The sequence below is a fragment of the Apostichopus japonicus genome, chromosome 19 (genome assembly GCF_037975245.1).
Source record: "Apostichopus japonicus isolate 1M-3 chromosome 19, ASM3797524v1, whole genome shotgun sequence".
Lineage (NCBI taxonomy): Eukaryota > Metazoa > Echinodermata > Holothuroidea > Aspidochirotida > Stichopodidae > Apostichopus > Apostichopus japonicus.
In genome coordinates this window covers 30,721,444-30,738,979 of record NC_092579.1, presented here as the reverse complement: position 1 = coordinate 30,738,979, position 17,536 = coordinate 30,721,444, and the positions used below count along the sequence as shown (strand labels likewise).

Genomic DNA, 17,536 nt, shown 5'->3' with positions numbered 1-17,536 from the left:
ATAGATGAACTTAAGTAAACCCTCTGAAGGCTTTTGGGTGTGACCAGATTGAACTCTGCTAATATGGCTGAACAGTTGTACAAACTATAAGAACTCGGATTAATGTATTCAAGGAAACTGACATCATGTAACAAGGTTTTTTTTTGGTAAAACTGGGTGACCCTGGGTAATACTGGGGACAGTTGGTAATACTTGGTGACCGTGAGTAATCCTGCAGTACCGTGGGTAATACTTGGTGACCGTGAGTAATACTGGGTGACCGTGGGTAATACTGGGTGACGGTTGGTAATACTGGGTGACCGTGCGTAATACTGGGTGACCGTGAGTAATACTGGGGGACTGAGTAATACTGGGGGACTGTTGGTAATACTGGAGAACCGTGGGTAATACTTGGTGACTGGGTAATACTGGGGGTAAGTGGGTAACACTGGGGTAAGTGGGTAACACTGGGGTAAGTGGGTATCACTACGGGACCGTGGGTAATACTACGGGACCGTGGGTATTACTGGGGACCGTGGGTTATACTGGGGGACCGTGGGTAATACTACGGGAGTAACAGGACCGTGGGTAATACTGGGTATCCGTTGGTAATACTGTTGTACAGTGGCTAAGTCTTGTGCATTGTATAGTTCTATGATATATTTCTCAATGGTATCTGAAAATCTTCATGGAAACACATCTTTAGTAAAGTTATGAGGTCACCAGTGTATTTCAAAAGGTCTTCAGAGGTGGTTATTACTTTGAACTACTGTACCTTGTGAAGGTTATTTTATTGCAACAGCACATTTTTCCATGGTGGTGTTCTTAAGTGTATTATCATTCTTTATCTTTTAAAGTGATTTGGAGCCCTGGTATGAGCATTTTGGGAGATCTCCATATTGGCAGCCTCTCTTTTGTCAGTTCTGTGTGAATGAACAGAAAATAAAACTTTGAATATTTATCAGTTGTTTTGTCACACTTGATAATGTAATGAATTGTTGGTACAGCTGTCAAATGTTAACTATGGCTCAAAGCTAAAAGTATGATTTAGTCAATTATTTCAGTCTTTTGATTGATAATTCACTTGTCTGCTCATTCATTCAACCTTTGTTCAAGTTCTTTATATTGATGTTGGAATGGAATAATTAGAAATTAATTTGTGTTAGTCCATGAGTACACAATAAAGCCAATTGGTTACTTAAAAATCAATCTGTTCAAATATATACACAGCAGCAGCATAGGGTCTGCTTTCTGCATGTGTCTGGAAGGTCATAATCTGTGCATAGAATGTAAAAGCTCTTAAAATGAATCTGCCTGTGTGTTTGTTAATTGTTCGTTTGTGAGTAAATCTTCCGCATTCATGCAACAATGCACAGCTTATGCAAAAATATTCATATCACATCATAACGGCAACTGTTGCGTACAAAGGTAAAAAATAAACTTGAATTCAATGAATTATTCATGAGATGAAAGTTGCACTTAACACCCTGTTTTGATGAAACGCAAAGTGAAAAATTTATGAAATGTAAAGCAAAAGTGTCTCTTGATCAAGAATAACTTGTTACCTGTAATTTCCACCCTTATTATCCATTTGTTTTACTGGTGGGTACAGTTTAATAGTCATTACATATGATTGTACAGTAATACCTGTTAAAGGTGAAAGGTCATCTGAAGCCGAGCAGACAACAAGATGAGAATATAGATGCTGTTCTACTCTTGTATGATTATAGATGGAACAGTGTGTAAAATTGATAGCAATTACAAGGAACTATAGACATACAATAGATAGTTACTGTTATACAGTAGGGTGTCATAACATTTGAAATGCAGAATAGAACGAAATGATGGTAGAAACTAGTGTTGCGCCGATATCACCAATATCGGTTTTGGCCGATATCCGATATTATCATCCCAATATCGGTCCGATACCGATACGATACCGATATATTTTAACAGACAAAATAAACTGGACGCAGTAAATGTGAGCCTTAACATCGTAAAGACTTACAAGTTGCTTACAGTGTTAACATATGCTTGCAAAATTGCATCTTAATTAGGTTACGAACTGTCGATCACAATGTAAAAGTTATAATTTATTGAGTTTATACTCAATGTACAACTTATTCACTTGACCGTATAGAGAATAAAAAAACTGAAAATCAGTAGAGAAATGACCAATTGTGTACGGAAAGTAAGGTGGTACACCTTTCAAATATTACGAAAGATCAAGCAATTTTACTCTCGAAAAATTCACGCAAAACTGGCATATCGTACTAAATGCAACTAATGTCATGTAAACAAGGCTCTAGTGCATCCATTTATGAATATACCGTAAGACCACATCTGTTGTTAAGCGGGGGAAAAGAAAGTATTTTCTAGAATTTCCCAAAATACGGAAAAAATAATATCCTACCATAGTTAAGTGTATGGCAAATAGCCTAACCACCTCGGCGGTTACGGATCTCACATAACTAAAAAGTTCCCTGGCAACGTGCCAAAAATGTTAACAAACAGGTGTTACACAGGGGATGAGCTCACAGTTGTTTGGGAAGGTACCTGGGAAAATTTGCAGCACATGTACCGTGGTAGTTGGGTATAGGGTTAAACACTGCAGTTGTAAAAATGTACGCATAGTGCACGCTATTCATTGTTAGGCAGTCTAGAAACAAGGCTTTGCTGAACGTTGTTTGTTTCATAATATCGGAAGTTTTGTAAGTTGCACAGATTGAAAGACAGATTAAATCTCTTTTCATTTTATAACATTATATAGGTACTCTAACTCGTCATTTTAAAATTTATCAGTTTCGTGACAATTTAAATAAAAAAAGTTGTCAGTATTTTGTGTTCGCGGGAAATTGAACAAGGTTTTCCAACACTGCTGAACTGTGCAGTTATACATCATGTTCAAGGTTTTCACGGAGGCCTTTGAGAAATGAATGGTTAGTACAGTGTATAATGCTGCACTGATGCTGTGTGTAGGCCAAGGTTCATGAAGGTCATTGGTTATATTCGCGCGCCGTAGACATGTTTTTAGAGGTTACGGAGGGTCAGGTTTCCATGGATATTAATCGAAAATCAATCTGAGTTTAACTGACGCTAAAGAAATGGATCGTCTTGGGCAGATTAACAGATCATTGCAAGTATAAAGAAGTAGCTCTGCTGTTAAAAAGAAAAGTTCAATATCGGTTTTCTGTTATCGGCAATTAGGCAAAATTTTACCGATACCGATATGCTGCCGATATTGCAAATATCGGCCGATACCGATATTGAAAACGATTATCGTAGCAACACTAGTAGAAACATTTTAGTGTTCTGGCATTTGTAAATTGAATGCTTTTCACATGAACAATATGAAACAGGTTGGTAAATATATAACCTCCCACATCACAAGGAGAATGGGGATTTACTGGAATGTAAATATGATAAGAGAAAGCAAACCCATCCATGATTATATCTCCAGTGCAAAATTTGATCGCGAGCTCTTCATAACTGGACTTCATCAAAGGGAAGCCTTGTGAAGTTGATTAGGCGGTTAATGGTGGGTAATTGTTGTCCACCTCAGCAATCCACATAATGTCTGCAGTAGAGCATGTGGTGAGTGCATACACAGTAGCATTGACCTACATGTTACCATGATTCAACATGATCAAGTTAAGATTTGGTACGTAACCTTTTGTCATGTTACAGATTTGGTAAAACCAATTGTTAACCAATTTAAATAATACTCCATAGTTAGGTATGATGTATTCCTTTAACATCCAACTTTTGTGTCTGGTTTATATCCCTTTAAGCTTTTTGTATCTGATTAATGAGTTTACATTCTCTTAGGTACATAGCAAACACCATTGAACGTAACAGTCCATTAACCTTAAACACCTACAGATCTGTGTACACATTAAGCCATTGAGCTAGCGCTCACTCTTTTATAATTATATGCAATTGTTTTAGCCTGTCATATTTAACACTGTATCCATAACCTTTGTGTAATGGAGGGTTTCAGGCGTTAAACATGTTAATTTAAAGTCAATGCTAGGATAAATAGACCTTGTTTATATGCAAAGTTTAATGTAAGAGGAGTGCTGAGGTGATACATTACACAGCATGTGCTGGTATTGGTTGCTAGCTCTTTGGGCGGCTTGTATTTTAGGATGGTTTGTCAAACCTACTGTAGGCTAATATTCTGTACATGTTGTGTACAGTACAGTAAATAAATGTTACATGCATTGCAGGAGAAGCATACAGGGTATGCATTGCTGATGGGATGAAGGTGGGAGGAGAGGAAGGAGTGGAGGGTGGGAGGAGTGGGAGATGGAGAGGAAGGAGTCGAGGGAGATGGAGAGGAAGGAGTCGAGGGAGATGGAGAGGAAGGAGTGGAGGGGAGGGGAAGGAGTGGAGGTGGAGGAGTGGGAGATGGAGAGTAAGGAGTGAAGAGAGAAGAGGAAGGGGTGGTGGGAGAGGAGGAAGGGGTGGAGGGAGAAGAGGAAGGGGTGGACGGAGAAGTGGAAGTGGTGGAGGGAGAAGAGGAAGGAGTGGAGGGGGAGAGGAAGAAGTGGTGGGAGGGGAGGAGTGGAGGGAGGGGAGGAGTGGAGGGGAGGAGTGCAGGGGGGCTGAGTGCAAATAGTTGCATTGATCAGTCAACTAGTATATTGCTTCATTTAAAAAATGCATGAATACCTATTAAATATTTAGTTTGCTATACAGTACAGTAGTTTTACAACTTAGGTAAATTAGGCAATTTTCACTTATCAGTATTTTACTACAGTTGATTTCTGTTAGTTACTTGTCATTACTTATGTACTTCATCAACATAGTAAGCATTTACTGTGCAGTCTGGTATTTGGTGATTCATAGTTCATTCTGATGCTGGATAGTTTTGATCATAGCCAGCTACGGCCAGGCGGTGTTACAAGATGTAAGCTTACCTTGTTATCTATTAACTCTCAAGCACTCTGAAAATGCAAGTGCTCAAGACTGAATAAACATATTTAGGTTTGTTTCAGTCTTTGGATGCCTACGGCATGCATGGATGGACTCTTGGTCTTTGATTGTTTATCTGATATTGTTGTGTAGCTAGCTTGATATAATACTGCATGGTAATATTACAGTAGATAGTTACTCTAATTGGTTCAAAAGCTGTAATATTTAAAGTAACTAATGTATACGTCATTTAGATTTATTGATTAAATCTGTTTTATCTAGATGACATGATTGGAGAAGCTGAACTAAATATTCAGTACATGTTTACCAACATCTGAATAGTCTACGGAATCCTATGAACAACATTGTCCTAATCAATCGAATAGGCATAAGAAATCATGAAAATAGCTGCAACTCCCATCAAAATCCATCAAAGATTCACCATTATACAAGTCTTTTCTTAATTCTAGTTTCAGCTAATTATGCACATTGATGATGTTAAAGGGAGTAGATTGCCTACTTTTCTGTTATGTTTTCCTTTGATTTACAACCTTCATTTCAAGGACACTGAAGACAGGTTTGTGGCCTAAGGCATATTTTGGATATATTTGGTCTTCTTTGAATAGAGGAACATCACATGATGATTACAATGATATATGTGGACTTGTAATTAGGAGTTAATGTATTTAAGGCCTATAATAAGAAATGTTGATGACACAACACTCCACGTCATAATTTGCCACGAGTTATCAAAACTTCAGATGTGAATATCTTGGAAGCGAAAGAGCATTTCGAAAAATGTCTACAGAGTTTGAATCGCACACAACAAAGGTACTGAATATGGTACAAGCTGGCTACTGTAGGTGTTGGTAGTACTTCAAGTATGTTCTACCTCCAATATAAATTGATTGTAGAATATGAAAGACACTTGAATCGCTGTGCATACTGTTATTAACTTAACTAGAGTTCCACAAAAGAATTTTTGACAAAAACAACAAAACAAAATCTGATTTGATAAAAGTATAACGTGTTGAGTGAATGCTAAGGCGTGTCTTTCACTTAAATAATGATGTAATGGAACACATATATATAATATATATTATATATATATATACATAAATCACTTGAGTGAGGAAGAATGATACAGTATTTTAAATTACTGCCGAAAAAAAAAAAAAAATGCAGTACGAACAGAGGACAGAGATTTACTGTACACAGTACATAGTGTGAGTTCTGTCACTTGAAGAATGTGTTACATGTATTCTCTGATAGTTTGTGTAGTTATGTCCTGTCAAACTTTGGTTGTGCAGACCAGTATAAAGTCTGTGAAATTCTGTCTTTCATAGCGTATGCTGGTAGCGTACTTATAATAAAACTCTGGCAGCTGATTATAAAAATTCCAGATTATAACGGCAAATCTCGAGCTACTGCAGTGTGTTATAGTGTGAACAAGCACACTTGCAACGTACTGTAGTCATAAATTAACATGGAATATGCACAGGGTGCGGTGGATGGAAAAGTGCATTTAACTGTACTTTACTATTGATGGTATGTCACATATGCTGCATTGCCTCCTTGCTGTTTAATAGGCAGTAGGTTTTATAGATGCAGTGATAACTAAGACAATGTTTCAATGCATTTAATATTAGTGAGTGCGCAATCCTGCAATTCAAGAGTGAAACTTTCACGGAAGTGCGTTGACATCAATAGTTTCATCTCGATCTATCCTGTGTGAATAGCTCTGCAGCATCGCTGTTGATGTAAATAACTTACTATGTCTCATTAATGTGTTCCACAAGACTAATATGTAATGATTGATATTCACCCAGTGTCTGGAAGGTCATTCATACTTGCTATTTATGTTGATGTATATACCTTACTATGTCTCATTAATGTGTTCCACAAGACTAATATGTAATGATTGATTTTCACACAGTGTCTGGAAGGTCCTTATTATTCAAGCATAGAGATGATGAGATGAACTATACTCAGAATCTAGCAACAATGATAAACATTCAAACAGACAGGAAGGCTCTGTAAAGTCCATTGTTCAGTAGAAATTCTGCCATATGCATTGATGTTACTTTGTAATCAGAATTCTAAACATTAGGCTTTTGTTATTTAGTTGTGTGCATTTTAAATGGGAGTAATAAAGAAGGGAGTTTTCTTCCACATAAATTGTATACTTGCCTGTTTGTTAAATTTAAATGTCCTCTTAGACAACCAGGGTTTCATTAATTCTTTATCACACTGTGCCCGGTCTGCAAGATGGAAGTTTTAATTTTATGTCATTAATCCATGGAATTCATCATTTCTTATATTGACAATGGTCAAATTACAGACATCAAGCACAGATATCTTCAGGTCAGTGGGTTGGAATGTAGACTGAGTTCAGTACATGTATGTACTGAGTTTACATTACATCAATTATTTGTACACTATTTGGTATCACAATGCAGTCAAGTGGCTTCCTTGCATGTAGTCTTTACTGTGTTATGGTTGAATAGTCACATGTTGAATGCAGGTCATATCTGATACTAGGAAGGTGGTTGTCCAGTCTGCAATACAAAACTGTACAGTTAATCGTTTGTAACCTCTTATTGTTTGGTTATGTACAGTATACCAAACAATGCTTTTGCTAAATGTTGAAATGCTATGCACAAGAAGAGGGTAAAAATCCCTCTTAGAATTTTTTATTCTTAAACATAATCCATTGGGCACTGGCTATTTAACCATAGACTTTATAAAACTGTGTTCTCTCTCGTGAGAAATGAATTTGCATTGATACTTCTATCAAATAGTTACTGTATGTCAAGTGAGTAAGTCAAGGAAATGTCAGCACTATGGTGTTTATTTCCCTGAGGTGTTCTGTTAGTGCTGGTTGTTACTACGTAGCTGTATATTCAAATCATGCATAATTAATTACTATTACTCTATGAGATCCCCATAGCAATATCACAGGGAAAACAACTAATTTAAATTTAAGAATTTGTTGTAATATCATTTGTTACATTGTAGACTTGTGCCATAGTGATAGTGTTGTACAAGCAAGCTTTGGGTATTGGTGGGGGGGGGGGGGGAGGGATGGTATGGTGTGTACCATGGTGTATGAGGGGTCTTCATTTGGTAACCATACATGTTATACCTTCCTTGGGAAATATGAAATAACCAGCTGCAGAAACGAATATACTCTCACAAGAAGAACACAGACTAATAGCAGTTTAACAGTTTTGATATTTAATTGAATGAACAAGGCTGTTTTGGAGAAGGGAAGAAAGAGACGGTTGGTCTCGAAGTGGGGGTAGGTGGGGAGGGGTGGTTCAGATATGTCTGACCTCTTAGTTCTCTTTTCTATTACAATGTTTAAGCATGTACCAACAAACCTGGTAAGTTCGTACAATTGAGTGCCATCATTCTGTCAGTCTATCTCTCTGCCTGTCTGTCTAGATCTCCACAGTTTACAATATGCTCTTTTGGTGTAAGTTTTCATGACTTTGTATGCAATTGATAATGGTTGATGTACCCCTTGATGTAACCATTGAAGAATTTCAAGTTAAAATTTATCATCTATCCTTCATATTGGGTGAATGTTTACTTAAGTCTAATATTTTTCCAATGTACAGTGTATCTATCTCCAACCCCTCCATGTGTGGCCTCTCCCAGGACAGTTCACAGGATTCTAACAGCTGTTCTTGATGTATATATACATGTAATCTCCATTCTCTGTATATAGTACAGTACTGTAATCGTACGCCCATCTAGGACAAGCTCTAATGCAAACAAGATCCCGGCCTTTACTCACAGGCTTGCCGGTTCATATAGTTCATATTGTATGGATTCTCTCATTTAATATCGTTGGTGCTGAGCCAATTAAGCTGCTGTAACATCCTTGAGAGAAGACAAATATTTTGGCTGGGGCGAATTATTATTAGCGGAGAGGGAATGCGATAGTGCAAAAACTGCAAAGAGAAGGGGGGGGGGGGAATCAATAAATAAGGAAAAATGTAAGTAATTAAAGGAGAATTTGGTAGGTAGTATGGAATGGAATCCAGGCTAATTTCTGTTGATTTTCTTGTCTTTGCCCTGTTTGGAATGTCTCAGTTTTGCACATTTAATTTGCTTACAACTTGTAGACCTCTATTTCTGTCCAAATTTTGTCCTGATCTCAACAGACTAACCCAATGTCACTCGCAAGTTCCAAGTTACAAAGGCGCTAAATACTATAGAGCATGTGTAGCTTATATTCATTGCTAGATAATTGCTATACAAGGATGATGGATTATGGGTTGCATTATTGAAAGAACTATTTTAAATTTGCTGGCGTAGTACATTGACGTCTTGGATTCTCATCACTGGTACTTTGTTTGATCCACTGTAGCACTTATCTGACGTCATGGAGCCACCTCTTTTCCACCACCCATCCTTTCCCTGTAATATGTCCAGGGCTGCAAAATAAGCTGCAAGTCTACACTACATTACATCTATATATAATGAAACACTGATTCTATAGCTCAATTAGTTTTGTATACCATGATTACCATGTAGCCTACACTAAGTTCACTTAAATGAGCAGGTTGGGCTCTTTGGCGCCAGTTTACAATAGTTCTGCATTCTTTCTGCCCTTGTACATTGTGTGCATGAAGGTGTGCCAATCTGCCCACTTACAGTACATGTATATAGGCAAATGCTTTGTTAATTAAAGGAGATTAATTGTCTGGTAGGGTGCATGGTCCTATACACCCACACATTCTTGCTTGTTTGTTCAGATGATCAGTTTCCTTAATAATACTCAGTTACGCAGTGGTTATAATACTATACGGAAGTGGTTGGGTTAAATTTCATGGGTTGGTTTAATTGAGAAACATTCTTAATTATTGTTGGATAGTTTAGTATGCAGTCCAAGTAATATTCACACCTTCACCATGCATCTAAATTGTCTCCCCCCCCCCCAAAAAAAAAAAAAAAAAAAAAAAATTCTTTTGTGCACTTAAAAAAATATGACAGAATATTGACCTTAGGTATAGGTTTCACCAAGAGAAATAATAACCTCGGCAGGGGGCGGAGGGGGGGGGGGGGTTGAAGCAGAAGAAAACTCTACAGACAATCAACCTGGTAATTGTGGGTTGGATTTCATTCTATTATTTACCATATGGTAATGTTCCTGCAAGATGGAGGTTTGATATAGGGCCATGACAGATGAAAAGGAAAGAATTACAGCTGATGTTCCAGTTTAAGTACTTGTATATATACTTTATAAAGTGCATTCTTTTGTTAGTAATACCCTTAGGACAGGGAGAAGTTAAAGGCCTGTAAGACTCAATATTTATTTTGCAAATGAAACAAACAGTTTACTGAGGGCAGCAGTGCAATGTAGACTGCATGAGTATACAGCTAAGAATCTACTGTGAAGTGATGTGTAGACTGTAATACACTGTGAAAAGAGAAGACACACACTTGTGTTACTTTTATCTAGCTAAGCTGCAGCTATTCATGGAGAGATTACTAACACCATCCATATTTAATTTATAGATGCTTATTAATTTTGTACACCCTGTTGGGAGGAACTGCTGCTGTGTCTTTCACTCCCACTCAGGTTGTCAAATATTTATGGATCACCAGGGAAACCCATGCAGTTATTAATCACTGTAGGCCCTTGATTCTCTTCACAGTATGTACAGTAATATGTGGGTGGGTGTTCATTCTACTATACTAGTGCCTCTATACAGTCATTATTGCCACTCCTCCTTGTCCTCTGAAGGGCTTGGTAAATTACATTATTGCCATCGTTAGTCCTCTGAAGGGCTTGGTAAATTACATAACGGACAACCGGTAGAGTACAGAGCTGTGTGCTGGTAAGTAACAGCATGGACTAGTGCTCCAGTTAAATACTTTCTAATGATGGTAACAGTAACTCACAAGCACGGCTAGATTGCATTGTATTTACACATCAGAGTAAAGTTTAGGATTAATCTTATAGATTAGCGTATGCATTCTGAAATGAGATTCTTTCCTTTTGTTCAGTCAATTTACGAACGACGATAATGACCTGTCTCCATGCTTCTTATGCACTTAATCAACCTAGACTACAACAGATGGTAACATTTTAGCACTGCTCCCCCCCCCCCCCCCCCACATAACACCTACTACAGAAAGCTGAGATACAGAAAGCTGCTGACTCAAGTTACTTCACTCCTCTCTTACCTGTCTCCATTCTTCTTATGCACTTAATCTACCTAGCCTACAACAGATGGTAACATTTTACACTTAATCTACCTAGCCTACAACAGATGGTAACATTTTAGCACTGCGCCCGCACATTACTGCAGGTCTTCAATATGCACTTAACTTCAGTAGACATTGCCCTCTCCCTAAGTTGTCCCCTTAAATTTCCTATGTGCAGTAGACATTGCTCTCACCACCGTTTGATCTTACACCAGGTGAATTACTATAAGTTTGGTGAATTACTATAGTTATCTAGACCGGCAAAGCAACCATAGTTTGCATGTTAAACCGTCATTCCATTATTTCTGATTTTCGTTTTTCTTGCAAAGCTAATATCGGTTGATTCCATGTACTCCTAGAGACAAAAGAATTAATGATGCTCATAATGGAAATTTCGACAGCGTTTATTTCATGAAAAATAATCTATTTACGAGTTGATTTCCGTTTGTGGAGCTTGCCTTAATTGTGAGATGGTCACAGTTTTAAAGGATTTTATAGGCACAATATTAATTTTGGTATGTTGTATACCATAATTGAAAAAGACTGTTGTTAATAATAATACAGGTTGTAATGCTATACCACTTCCAGTTTGAGAATTGTCGCTTCAAACATCAGAGGCTCATCAGTTGAAGTGGCTGGACTACTGAGACTATATTAGGTCAGTTCACCACAAAATTCAATGGGAAAACATAAAGACATTTTTACCCTCCCAATGGCATGTTTACAATGCATTAAAAATCTGTGACTGAAGTGAACTTCAACTGAAGGCTGTGCTGTGGTTTAGTAATTAGAATTAATAAAACAATGGTTTAATATGACCCTATATAGGTTACCACTGAGGAACAGACAGCATCATCCATTCAGCCGTAAAGGGTTACAATCCCCTGAGAATTAGCATATATGTTAAGCTGAATACCTCCAAAACTTCAATAGCTATAGAATCATTACTAGCTCCCAATATTTTCCACTTGTCAATAGACTATGACATTTACTGCTAGAATAATTTATGGGATTTCGCATCGAAAAATGGTATGCACGACATTATACAGATTGCTATACAAGACCTAAGATGGATAGCAGGTTTTTGTGCACAGTAACCAGTATTTTATATGGGACATTTCAGAACCTTCAAACCTGCTATGCAGAATTTGAAAACTAAACAACTCCCAGATTTATCAAGACTAAAATGTGGTCTTAATTTATTCAATTATCTCTCAAATCTCAATCCTCCCTTGCATATCTATGGATCCAGTTAACATATCTACACAATGCACATTTGGAATTAATGCCATGTGGGGTCTTGACTGCATAACTTAAAAATTCAGATGAAACTAAATGTAATCTTATTAGATGAATGTCAAATTAAGAAAGATTTTATCAGTCTCAATAAGGCAGTTTATGTTCTTGTTGTTAGAAATTGTTTAGATAATGTAAATACCAGCAAGTTTATCTTAGTGTGTACGTTACAGGAAGTACTTGAAGATGTATTTAGATTCTCATAGTTCGCCATCCTTTTTATTACAGTAATGAGAAGAAGTGGAAATACAATATTTCAGGAGTGCAGTTTATTGTCACAATGTAGATAAATGCACACTTCTTGTTATACATGCATAGGTCTTGCTGCGACCCAAGATCGCTATAAAATGGCTACTTTTCCAAATTATATCCATCTCATGACAAGGGAGTTTGTTTTATGTCACATTTTTTCCCCTCCGAAAGATTAACATGTTGGATGTCTGCCTCTCTGTTTTGTTTGGCCATAGAGAAAATCTTTGCTGCAGTGGTTGTGTGCAGTATGAGATAACGTACGGGATATTTGCAATACACGTCGCACACAATGAAAGGGAATTATTGATCCTCAAGTAGGATAGATTGCGGTTTATTTCATCCTCGCAGACACCAATTATTGGAAGCCGACTGAGCTAGGTGTGAGTAGTGACAGACACCGATTAAATGACGTCAGTCATCGCTATTAATTATTACACCACTAAAGTTAATAATTTAAACCAGAGTAGTTAGGGCTTTAACAAATCTTTAATCGATAGTTCAGTCATTTGGGCGTAGCTTTGCAGAGTACACAGCAGAGTGCAAGTGACAATCTTCAATTTGTAAACAATTAAGGCCTGAAAAAACACCCACACAGTCTAAACACTACAATAGCAAGCAACACAAAATTGGTATGAGGAGAGTGTGTTGAGGATTGGATGTGTCTGCACTTGTGCATAATTAACTATATGTAGATGTAGAGAAGATAAGCCAGTCAAAACTAGATAAGCCATTCAGCATTCAGAGTAAATTAGTAGTTCAAACACAACTGTGAGTGTGTTTTTGTGGTTTGCACTCAACACAGGGTACATGTGACAAATTGTAAGGGCACAAGTGTGTGTTTTCAAATTGGTGTTAGCAATATATATGGTATATAATTGAGTAGAATAATATATATGATATATATGCAGTGACCATGTTTGAAAGAAGCTTCCCAGCTAACATCTGTGGTTGCATGCTGCCCCATATTTTTTTTATTTATGCCCCAACACAAAAAGTCAACTTTAAGTAATAGGCAAGTCTACAATAATAACTTAATCCTGTTTGAAGAGATAAGCCCCTGTTCATTGAATCTCTGAGCCTATACAATAGATAGTTAAGTCCTGTAGTAACCTTTATCTTATTCAGTGCCATTCATGCATACCAGAGCTTCCTTGGACATTGACCAATTCCCAAGAGAACTATTGTTAGTGACCTGTCAGAAATTCCTTTCAAGATTAGTTGCCCTTCACCTCAATGGGAGTACTCTATCTACAATATACCTGCACACTGTGTGTGTACAGTTGAAAGATTTGAACCAGTTAAAACATAATGTTAGAATGTTGGGCCATCCTGGAGTTATTGGTGTGGGCATGAATATATAACAATATTTCTATGGATTTCAATGTTGTCATGGAGAGAAGACACACTGGATGTTTGATAATAACCCTGATCTGTACAGACATGTTCCTCAGTTTTGCTATGTATTTGACCTCATTAATACTCCAGGCTCCTACTATGTACAGACTCTATATTTGACCATACTATGGATATGACGTACAGTAGTACTGTTGCTACCTAATATACTTTGTGTGTTGTGGTTCTGATATTATACATAGAGGTAAGTTGTTACCTGCATTATCATCTCTTGGATATTAAGAAATGAGTATCATATGATTAGCATACATGTTATGGGTTTGTCTAAAGTCAATAAGCGTTGATCAAGATTTGGTTAACTTTATGTGGATGTTTGCACCAAGTACCCCGATGCCCGCCTGGCATGGCTGTAACCCACTTCTGAAATTACTGCATAGTTCCAAGATTTGTTTTTTTACATTTTTTGACATATTTCTTGTTTGAATTAAGTTGACTGAAGGTGATTTTCATATTGTCACCATTATGAGAGTTGCACAGACTGCATTATCAGTGGGAACTACAAAAAGGATAGTTGAGGGGAAGAAAATCTTGTGATGAAGAAGCAGGCTTGTATTCATGTTCCTGTGAAGACATCATTAGAAATGAGAAGTAGTGGTAATGTTCCAAACCCAACCATTTTAGCAAATATGTTTGACACATTTCAAACCAATACAGCAGTTTGAACTATCACAAGCACTAAGCTGGTCCAATGCTAAAGTGATCGAAGGCTGAAAATCTGTACAAGACATGTGATTCACTTGTGGTTTACTGCACTCCTCATGCATAATTTACCTACTGTCATCTCACAACAAATCACAACGATCGCAAACTTATATAAAACAGACTTATTACGGTGAATAAGAACAATTTAATGTAGGAATGTCCAGGTTTCATATATCTATATTAAACCAAAACATTTGAGTACCCTTTCACTTTGCTTATATCAGTAGCCCCACTGGTTGTCTTTTTTGTACCCCGCCAAAAAATAAACAAAAGTTGTATTTGAGTACCCGTGTGTTTACTTTGATCAGCAAAAATGGCAACTCTTTCGTAAATTTGGTCACTAGTCGAATGAATACTATCCTAATGTTGAACCTCTATCATGGCGTTACAATACCACATTGGCAACTCCCTCATATTTGGAGTGTTCGTTACCAAACAAGGACAACGTTTTATTCACCAGGGCCCTTGCCAAGCACTTTTCTGGCACTTGAGCAACCGGTACCCAATGATTCTAATATTCGGTTAACTGATTCTGAATTTACTACCCATCTGGTGCAAAACACTAGTATGTTTGTGTTTGACACTACTGTCAAACTGCAAACATACATGTAAACAGTGTGTTGCATTTTGTTGCAGTTAATGCCACAAGATTAATATATGCAATGTACTTGCAGTAATCTGTAAATGGCCATAAAAAATATTATAAGTTTAGAAAAGAAAGAGGTTTTCCTCATTGTAGAATGTTGCAAATATTTCTGATTGCATTTTCTCTATTAGAGATGTCAGAATGACATTTTCAGGGTAGTAATGATGCTATACATTTGTCACTTCTGATAATGAAGTGTTTTTGCTTGAGTAAGACCATCATTATAATTTGTTTTGTTCTCACAACCTTTACGGTGGTTTTTCAGCGGTATTGGTCGAATGAGTTCAAAGTAAAATGAAATGGTTCATGTACAGTATAGCGTCGTTTGGTACAAACAAACACATATATGTACTGCACGTTCTAAAATACCTGCCCAATAGCGACTGGATAGAGCGGAAATATATTGCTTAACAGGAAAATTTGGGTCACCATTAAGTCTGCCACCGTTCTAAGAACGCAAGAGGGATTTAAGACACCTGAAGGAGGATTATTCTTAAGACTGCACACAGACTTGAAGTACAAGTACGTGAGCATTCACACTTAGGGAATAAGTCACCCTTGCAGACATGAAGTACAGGCGCTTTCTTAAGTGTGAACAAGGCCCTAGTTGCCAATAGTATCACAGTTTGTATATTATGCTAGTCTTGCAGACACCTGTGCACACTAAAGCTGTTTTAGCTATATTTTGTTACACTCGCCCACATACTATCATAGAATACTAGTACATTGCTTTACGTGCTACCATCCATATCATGCACTGTACCAATTACCTATCATATGACCACAAACAATACATCCAGGGAACTGATTCATACACCACTGCGCACGTTCTTTTCAGAGCTATATTAGATCTGTTTTCCTTTCCTGTTTAACAAGTATATACACAATGGGTGCTTTAACACTAGATTAGGATCAGATCCCCTGGTTAAGGATCATCTCTCCAAGGGGTAAACTTATGCATTGATCTGGACACATTTACACTTGAGTGGTACTCTGATCCCCCCCCCCCCCCCCCCATTTTTCACTAGTTAGATGTTGGTTAAAAATTGGATTGGAAATGTGTTATGCGCAGCCGCGGATCGCATAGTACGTATACTCCAATAGTTTTGTTGACACGGTGTGTTTTTTCACGAGAGAATGCGTGTGACGTAATAAGGTCACAGGATATCTCGGGTCCCTGTTGTTGCAGGAGTGTTTACATTGCAAATTGATCTCGATGTCCAGATCAGATCCTGATCTCTGCCAGCATCAAAATAGGAGAATCAGATCTGGATCTGAACTGCATCTACACTATAGCCGTGATCTTGATGTCAGGATCAGATCCTGATGTCGAGATGTAAAAGCACCCAATGTCTAACAAGTTCACAATGTTTAATACAGTACATGTTATCTTAATTTTACTCAATCAATGTTTCACAGTAAATCCAGCTCCCTATTATGTTCCATCCTCTTACTTGTACACGCTGAAATAAATACAATAATATGAAGGATTATTAACAATTTTGTTAACTTGAGAATTGAGCAGTAACTCTACCACTTTGTGTAAACTTCAAGTCCTTAACAACACATAAAATTCAATTATTATAATTGATACATTCCTGTAAGTGTAACACTGCTGAGCATAGTTTGAAATTATTGCAAGACCTAGCATGAGAGACAAGAAACCAAGCCTTTGGTCTTGCAGAGGAGCATATCTCTGGATTTGCTAGTACTAGCAGGGCATGCTTAGCATTGTAAGATATACACAGTACATGTGATATCGTAACTCTTTGCATCAAAAGTAGTCAAGTGAAATCATAAATACATTTCTCTTCTGTTTCATTTAACCTGTTGGCTGCTTGTAATTTATGTAGCTGCAGTAAATAATGTTGAAAAGTTATAAATGTTAGAGTGAACACATTTTTCTGGATCGTTTAGTTTTAAAGTAATGAAAGCATTGTTGGAATGTTGGACACTTAGAGTTTATATGTAATTGTTCATTTGATAAATTATGACCTGTTTCACATAGAAAGATGAATTGTGTGTATGATCAAATATCATCAAATATTAGTCAATGCAACAGGTCCCTAACTTGTACATTTCACTGGATTACAAGTGACAAATGTCTGA

At 37.2% G+C, this 17,536-nt stretch overlaps 1 protein-coding gene across 10 annotated transcripts in view; it reads left to right on the top strand.

Annotated features, from left to right (window-relative positions):
- LOC139960711 (sodium/calcium exchanger 2-like) overlaps positions 1-17,536 on the top strand; it is a 55,403-nt gene that overhangs the window by 13,495 nt on the left and 24,372 nt on the right. Inside the window, exon 1 of one of the 10 annotated variants that reach the window (XM_071959298.1) lies at positions 13,978-14,263. The exons of the other annotated variants lie outside the window; for them this stretch is intronic. The gene's annotated coding sequence lies outside the window, so the exon portion shown is untranslated. Of the gene's footprint in view, positions 1-13,977; positions 14,264-17,536 lie in introns of those variants that run through there. 10 annotated transcript variants of the gene reach the window in all.